Genomic DNA, 8,819 nt, shown 5'->3' with positions numbered 1-8,819 from the left:
ACAAGGCTCTTGGCTTATTCTGTGCACCAAATGTTGAGGTGAGGGGGCACAGTGTTTTTGAAAGGAGTATGCTATGCAGCTGAAATGAGATAACGGAATCATTGCAATTGTAGGAGTTTGCACGAAGGCCTCTGGATTGCATATGTGAAATCGCCTCTCAAAATTGCTTAGTTCAAATTGTAACATTTTTGACTCTCTGGATAGTTGTTTGAAATCAAAGGGTTGCGGAGAACAAATATAGCTCTTTCACATACAGTCCAATCTCGCGATGCAGTCTGCTCACTGGAAAGTCGTCCCTCCACGAATAGAGAGTCTCTCAAAACAATATATTTGATTTAATGTATGTCATTTTTGCAAATGCTGGTTTTATTTGATACCTTATAATCAAGCACCTTAGAACTGCAAACCTGACAGGAAAGCAGGCAACATTTATCTCGGTGTGTGGGACTCCCTAGCAGACGACTGTAGTTCCTGGAGACAGACAGGTTTGTATCCGCAGCAGTGACCAGAGGAGGAATGACCACTGGGAGGAGCGCAGAAAGAAAAAAATGCAATGGTATACCTGAATCAGCACAGCCAGACACCTTCATCTGCCCCAGCTGCAACAAAACTTGTCTCTCCCATATAGGTCTCCACAGCCACAGCAGGCGCTGCAATTCTCCAATGGTTGGGATTTCACTCCTGAAAGTGCAATCGTCCATTGTCACCCAAGACAGATGGATGCCAGCAGCAAATAACTACAGTTCACACTGCATTTAAAAAGAGAAAGAGAAAGAGAAAGAGAAAGAGGAAAAGGTTAAAAACAAAAACACAAGTGCAGGGAGGTCATTGGACAACAGTCCATTGTGCTTGGGATATTATTTTCACAAATCTGCAGCACTCCAAGATCTGCTGCAAAGAGCTGTGGAGATTTTAAAAGATATGTGTAGTGAGTAGAAGGAGACTGGGGTCCAGGGCTCATTTCACCCCATTTTGGTCTTGTTGGCACTTGGCCATAGGAGTTTTCCTTCCTCTTCTGTCTGGTTTATCCCATTGCACTCATTTAAGTCATATTTTATGCAAGCATTTTGCATAAACACACAGATTTCAGTGCTTTTCAATGTATTTACTAGAAAAATATGCAGTTCAATGCACTTTTATATATTTATTTTTGGCACACCTTTTTTGCACCGACAATGTATTGTAAAATCCAGAGAACAGCACAATCTGCTTGGGAGTCGCTGCCCCATCCAAAATCAAGTTTGGAACATCACATTGGTCCCAATCACTGCAAAAAGCAGAACATATATATCCTTCCTCTATCTCTGTTTTTGGACTGTGATGTGACCAGGCTTGTGGTTCTTTTCTCCTCCTTAAAAATCCCCAAAGTGTAAAATGTGGGTGCACAAATGAAATCTGTTTTTGCATCCCTTGGAATTATGGTCTGCTTTTCCAACACAATATTCTCTCAGCAGCCTTTTTCACACAGAAGAGATGAAGGAGGGATTTCCCCAAGTCCCCTTTGTTTCAACTCTTTCTGGTTCCATTAAGGGTCCTTCTTTCCAAATGACAAGACACCCTTTTTTCCACGTGAAATGAGAAGAAAGGAGGAGTGGGGTTACAGCAGAGAATAGGGAGAAGCTTCATTCATTAGCCATGCACTTGAGGGAGAAAGCTTTCTGGTTTTTCAGAAGGGGCTACTGAGACAAGCCACAAAGTTGCCAGAAACAAGGTTTGGTTTCCCTGTGCATTACCATTTCAGTGTTGTGACTTGGTGTGCCAAAGCCATCGTGATTTTAATCATTTTCAGTCCACTGACCAATTGTGCAGATGCTCTATTGCACCTCAGACATCTGATATATTATTCTGTTTCAAGTCATCTTCTGGAAAACCAGTGCAGATTGAGCCAAGAGGCGATATGCTGAAATGTAGTAGCCTCATTCACAAAAGCAGGTACTGTGTCAAGTAGGGTTGCCATGTGTCCTCTTTTTCCAGGGCATGTCCTCTTTTTCAGGGCTAAATTTTTTGTCTGGGTGGATTTTTTAAATTTGCCAAAATGTCTCTGGCTATACCTTCTGGATGAGACATAGACATAACTGGCAGCTGAAGACTTGCTTTCCCCTTCTCTTCTGCTCCTCTCAGCAATATATCACAGCTTCTATAGCCTACATATAGTAGGGGTATTTAAAATGATAGTTGTCATGGTCCTCTGTGGCGTTCGTACAAAGCCCCCGGTCGTTTCATGGACTATTGACCTGTACACCATTGCTTATTCTTCCACTGCCACCAACCGGGTTTCTTCTGGTGAAATACTGAGTCTCAGTTAGGTTGTAAAGTCAACAACGAAGATTAAAGTTTATTGAAGAACAAACAAGTTTAAATATATTCAGAACAGTTTCTCAAATGCGCTCCCTTAACTAGATGTGGCACCATCTCACACTGTCACACTCTTCTCTCTCAGTTCTACCCATGTCTATCACTATAGCTGTCACAACGGCTATGTTTGTCTTACTGGCTCTGTCTGACTCTGACTCCTCTATCTCCCAATGGTAAAATCCCTGGGCTCAGCCTCAAAACCAGGAAGGCTCCGCCTCTGAGCTTTCTCATTGGTCAATCTACATCAACCATTTCCATCCCTCTGTACAAACAAAATCACAAGGAATGGGCAAACGCCACATCCTCTTTTTTGCCCTTCAAAATATGGCAACCCTAGAAAGGAGAATAAAGGGGATATGGGGTGGTCTTCACCACATGTCAGAGGTAGGCAACACTTCTCAGCCACATTCACTTCTGAGCTACCTTTGGGACCAGAGACAAAAGTGGGTGTTCCAGTAAATGTATTTTTTACCTTTGTACAGGTTTTTACACACACACACACACACACACACACACACACACACGCTCCTCTATCCAGTATTATCAGCATTCAAGGACACATTCCAGCCAGTCAAACTCAAAAATGTTCTAGGAGATTCAGTGAGAAGACTGGGGAGAGAAAGTGTGACTGGAGAGAAGTGTGGGGTGAGTCCCAAGGACCAGATAGATAGGTTTGAGGGAATGCTGTTGGCTTCTGATCCTGAAGTTCCATACGCCTGACATAACTGATCACTACAAAAGGGTTGTGGTGTGTACGCCCTGTTAAATAGTGGAAAAGATGGACGAAGGACACAGCTCTGTTGGATTCACAGCTCTTTATTGCAGCAGTTAGAACTGTTCCTGGAATCAGACTAACTGCAACCTAGCTGGCTGCTTTATATAATACTAAGTAACTTGAAACAGTAACAACTCACAACTAGTTAACCAATCAGGAGTGACAGTTTTCAATCCTTCATTTACATACTGGTGGCCCTGAGTGAGGACTGCCACTAATCTTAATACATAACACGCCCCACCTAGCCTGGCGTGTGAGGCCCTGAATAAGAGAGCTAAGAGGAGTCAGTTGGGAGAGAGGAGCCTTTCTCTTTTCACACACCCAGTTTCAATTTGTGTGGAATGTGTGAATGGTAAAAGGAAATGGGGCATGAGTTTTCCTTTAATGTTGCTTCCATTTCTGAAGATTCTACTCAGTGCTGTTTTTCTAGAAAAAGAGGTGGCGGAACTCACCATAAATAATACTTCCCTCATTCACCTAGAATGGCAATGGAGCCCACCTGAGAGATGCCAGAACTGAGTTCCAGTGAGTTCCTGCTGGGGGGAAAAGCCCTGATTCTACTCTGCCTGCAAAGTGGCTGCTCAGTCTTCACCATATATGCCCTTTTGGGCACAATGTTAATTCTCAAGGTTTGGAACTTAAAATGGAGAGAAGAAATGCCCTTTGCAAAGGTGAAAACAGCAGCCGTGGCCTACAGAGGCTATATGTCAAACCCATGTTATCGCTCCACAGAGAGTGCCACTGCAGTGACATGGTAATGTATGATTTCAAGGGTAATGGGTATAAAGCATTCTACAAAGGTTAAAAAGTTGCCGTTGCCCATGATTGCTTAAATTATTTCAGAATAGAACCTGTTTCGGGTACCTGGAGGCAATATGTTACATCAATGCTTCTCTCCATGTGGGTCTCTCTGGGGCTATTTAGTCTGATTGAAAGCATGTGTCTGCTTTTCGATAACCCCAATCAGAAATATCACTTGTCTGGAATATTGTAAATGGCCAGTCTTATAAATGGTGTATAAATACCACCAGCGCTGTGTCTAGATCATACTGCCCCTACTCTATAGTGCATGCATACAACATACATGTAGTTTTCATTGTGCCTTCAAGATGTTGTCTCCAGGTGAGTGCTCTTTTGAAAGATGCATGATAGTGGTTTTCATACTTTGTCCCATGTCAGGGATGGGTCAAAGGAGGAATGGTGGAGACTGCCTCGCCAGCGTGACCCTCCCAGGGAGGAGGAAGAGGAAGATAGTTTAGATTTAGAACAGGGGGTTGAGGAAGGAAGCAGCTCAAAGGCAGATGAGGGGGAAAGTTGAGAAATCATGGGAGAGCCAGAACAACCCCTGGCTGACATGTTGTCCTTAGAAAGCATTCCAGACCCACCATCTCCCAGAACCCAGAGAGCCTTAAAAGTAGGAGAGAAAAGAGCTCAAAGACACTTATCTTCTACTTCTTGGTTATTTTTTTCAAATACAGAGAAAAAGCTGCTACAGAGTGGAGAAAGGAAATGTATGAATCGGTCCCAAAGTCACACATAAAGTCGATGGGTACAGGGTTGTGAATGTATATCTATTGGCTTCAATTTGATGGGTTACAAACTAGCAAACCAATCTAAAATGTTTCCCCAATAGTAAAAGTTAATACATCCCCAAATAAAATTATTCATCACCTACTGTGCAAATCCATCTTGACAGGGCTGAGATGCAGTCTGTTTGACAACTGCTTTTGACTTTACCAAGACTTAAAGCATATCCCCTTTGTGACATCACACATGACATCAGAATGGCATGTTTGCATTCAACCTAGACCATCTCCATGCCAAGAGCAATGGCTAGTAAACTTCTGCAACCAAGTAACCATCAACCTGACTACCCAGTTGTTTCTATCTGGACTATTGAATGTTCATTTTTTTGCTCTTATAATGAAAGCCTGAAGAAGAGCTGTGTATAATCTGAAAACCTGCTTCCACTGTTAAAGACAACTATTTGTCAGGGACTGGGCAGAGGAGGAACAGTGGAGACCTCCTCCCCATCCTGACGCTTCCAGGGAGGAGGAAGAGGAAGACAGTTTAGATTTACAACACGGGATTGAGGAAGGTCACAGCCCAGAGGCAGATGAGGGGAAAAGTTGGGAAATTATGGGAGAGCCAGAGCAACACCTGGCTGACATGTTGTCATTAGAAAGCATCCCAGACCACCATCTCCCAGAACCCAGTAAGCCTTAAAAGTAGGAGAGCAAAGAGCTCAAAGACAGAGGGCATGTAGCAGCACCCGTAGAGGAGACAAAGAGAATGATGAATGAGGAAGTGGGAGAGACGGGGGTGTGTGGAGATTCACTTGGGACAATGCCATTATGCAAGAGACTGGGTTCTATAGCCTCTCTTTATAAATATTTATACTTTCCTGGACAACCAGCTGGGAGTTGCTGACAGCATCCTAACATCCCAGAGAGCCTGGGAAATTAAAGGATTCTTTGGAAGCATGACTCATGATTGCTCAATAAGAATATCATTAAAGGAGGGCAAGTTTCCCTAGTCTCAATGGTGGCACCAGGGCAGGACTTTGGGGCCGAGGTCTAGAATTAGCAGAGGTGGCTGGGCTGAGGGTGGAAAAAACTTAGCAATATAGGCTTCCCACAATTTGAAATAAGCTATTTACATAAGCATATAAACAGAGGAATCCTTGGGGGACCATTATGTCCACAGTCTAACATGATCTAAATGCCCCACTGCCTGAAAATACTCATTGTGGATGCAACCATTTCAAGCAGAAACAACACTGTGGGGAATCAATGTCGAGGCCTAGTCAATGAACAACTTGAATAAAATATTGGGAGGAAGCAGGTAAGTCCCGCCCTGCATAACTGATCACATGGCGTGGTACATGAACACCATTTGAATGGCAATGCCAATCAAATTGGGAAGGAGCCGGCTCCCTCAAATATTATATTGGGGCTACCTTTGAAGGTGACCAGGAAACTACAACTAATCCAGAATGTGGCAGCTAGACTGGTGACTGGGAATGGCTGCCAAAACCATATAACATGAGTCCTGAAAGACCTACATTGGCTCCCAGTACGTTTCTGAGCACAATTCAAAGTGTTGGTGCTGACCTTTAAAGTCCTAAATGGCCTCAGACCTGAAGGAGCGTCTCCACCCCTATTGTTCTGCCTGGACACTGAGGTCCAGTGCCAAGGGCCTTCTGGCGGTTCCCTCCCTGCAAGAAGCAAAGTTACAGGGAACTAGGCAGAGGGCCTTCTTGGTAGTGGCGCCCAGCCTGTGGAACATCCTCCCATCAGATATCAAAGAAATAAACAACTATTTGATATTTAGAAGATATCTGAATGCAGCTCTGTTTAGGGAAGTTCTTAATGACTAATGTTTTAATGTATTTTTAATCACTTGTTGGAAGCTGCCCAGAGTAGCTGGGGAAACCCAGCCAGATGGGCAGGGTAAAAATTATTATTATTATTATTATTATTATTATTATTATTATTATTATTATTAACAAAGAGTTGACTCCTATGCCAATGAATTTCATGTGTTGGGTATGCAAATTAGAACATGTCACAGAATCCTATGCAATGCACTGGTAAAGGTAAAGGTCCATTAGGTCCAGTCATGGCCAACTCTGGGGTTGCAGTGCTCATCTCGCTTTATTGCCCGAGGGAGCCGGCGTACAGCTTCCGGATCATGTGGCTAGCATGACTAAGCCACTTCTGGCGAACCAGAGCAGCGCACGGAAATGCCATTTACCTTCCCGCCGGAGCGGTACCTATTTATCTACTTGCACTTTGAGGTGCTTTCAAACTGCTAGGTTGGCAGGAGTAGGGACCGAGCAATGGGAGCTCACCCCGTTGCAGGGATTTGAACCGCTGACCTTCTGATCGGCAAGTCCTAGGCTCTGTGGTTTAACCCACAATGCCACCTGCATCCCTTAATGCACTGGTATTTCATAGCAAATAATGTAGGTGTTATTCAGCAGGTACGCACGTTCTCTGGTCACCATAAATAGACATCAATAGGCCTTGAGGAAAGTGTGTACCTCAATAGGCAATATACTAGATAATATACAAGATTAGGAATATTAACTGGGAACTGGGCACAATTCCCTCTTTGTGGACAGATTTTGTACACATTCTGCCTCAGGAGAATGAGCACAATAGCCAGTTGTTGTTGTGATTTCCCATTCAACACACCCTATCCCTCCCTTGCGCACAGAAATTCATAGACATTAAGCCTGTTAATACTACACAGCAAGCAAAGGTTATGAAGAGCTGTAAAGTAAACACAATATTTAATGCTATAATTATGAAGTGAAGAAATAGCTGCAGATTCCTTTTTCTCAAATGTGGCTCTAACCATATGCTGTTCTAATCATATGCTGTCGATATATATATATATATATATATATGTTTTCGTAGATTTTCACGGGTACAGGAATGCAGGTTTTGGTGTCCTCGGGTGTCTTCCCGTGTAAAAGTTGGGGTGTCTAGGCGACGTTTCGACGAGGTCTCACTCGTCATCTTCAGGCTGGTGCTTTCGGCTTCTTGTTACTGGAACAGAGCGGGATCTCAGTGTTTGAGTTCCTATAAATACTGTAGAGGGGTGTGGTGTATTGCCTCAAAAGTTCTGGGCAGAGGGGAAGTTCCCAGGCTAGTGTTCTTTTCTTCTTTTGTTCCTTAATTACTTGAGGGATATCTTGAGTGATTTCTTGAGTGATATTCTGAGTACCACTTAGGTGGGTCATTAGGTGTGGATTAGTTGCTAAAGCCACGAAGGCTTTAGTTCTCTGCCCAGAACTTTTGAGGCAATACACCACACCCCTCTACAGTATTTATAGGAACTCAAACACTGAGATCCCGCTCTGTTCCAGTAACAAGAAGCCGAAAGCACCAGCCTGAAGATGACGAGTGAGACCTCGTCGAAACGTCGCCTAGACACCCCAACTTTTACACGGGAAGACACCCGAGGACACCAAAACCTGCATATATATATATATATATATATATATATATATATATATATATCCAGTCAAGAAACAGAGTAAGGATACAATAAATTTACATTAAGCACTTTCAGATATCATTGTTTTCCAGGGAGAGGGGATGCTGAGCACCTGCTCACCTTCCCTCTGAATTCAATTGACTTTTGTTGCTGATTGCCAGACAGATTTTCCCATCTGGCAAAATGGAGAAATCCTCAGGTTGCTGTACACAAAAGGTGGAAGCTATAAGGCAGATGAAACATAACTGGGATACTTGCAGAGATGCTAGTGAACTGAGTGCCCTTCTCCCTGATGTGTGCACCGTCTCCCTAACTCTATAGGATTTTCCCCTTGTTCCCCTTGATTAAAGAGGTGGAAACATAGCTGTCAAGTGTCCCTTATTTGAAGGGACAGTCCCTTATTCCAGTGCCATGTCCCGCTGCTGTCCCTTATTGATGGATGTCCCTTAAATGTCCCTTAAATGATGTCCCTTAAATTTCAAAGGAAGCAGCTCCTCTCCCTCCCTCCCTGCCGGCCAGGGAGGAGGGAGGCTCCAACTGTGTTGCTTGGCTGTGTTGCTCACCCAATAAGAAGTCTAAGAACGACTTGGGGGGTGGAGCTTGCATGCCTTGTGTGTGACTAGTTAATGCAAGCTGAGGGGTTTTTTGGATGCTTGACGCCATTTTGTTGCACGTGCTGCTG

At 43.7% G+C, this 8,819-nt stretch overlaps 1 long non-coding RNA gene across 1 annotated transcript; it reads right to left on the bottom strand.

The window, feature by feature from the left end:
- Positions 1–329: 329 nt before the first annotated feature.
- Positions 330–4,839, bottom strand: LOC310714495. The gene is made up of 2 exons (XR_014529839.1): positions 4,802–4,839; positions 330–749 (listed from the first exon to the last, which is right to left on the bottom strand). It is a non-coding gene; the product is annotated as an uncharacterized lncRNA (long non-coding RNA).
- Between the last annotated feature and the right edge of the window lie 3,980 nt (positions 4,840–8,819).

Source organism: Podarcis liolepis, assembly GCF_965112155.1.
Source record: "Podarcis liolepis genome assembly, chromosome: 8".
NCBI lineage: Eukaryota > Metazoa > Chordata > Lepidosauria > Squamata > Lacertidae > Podarcis > Podarcis liolepis.
This window is presented reverse-complemented; position numbering and strand designations above follow the sequence as displayed.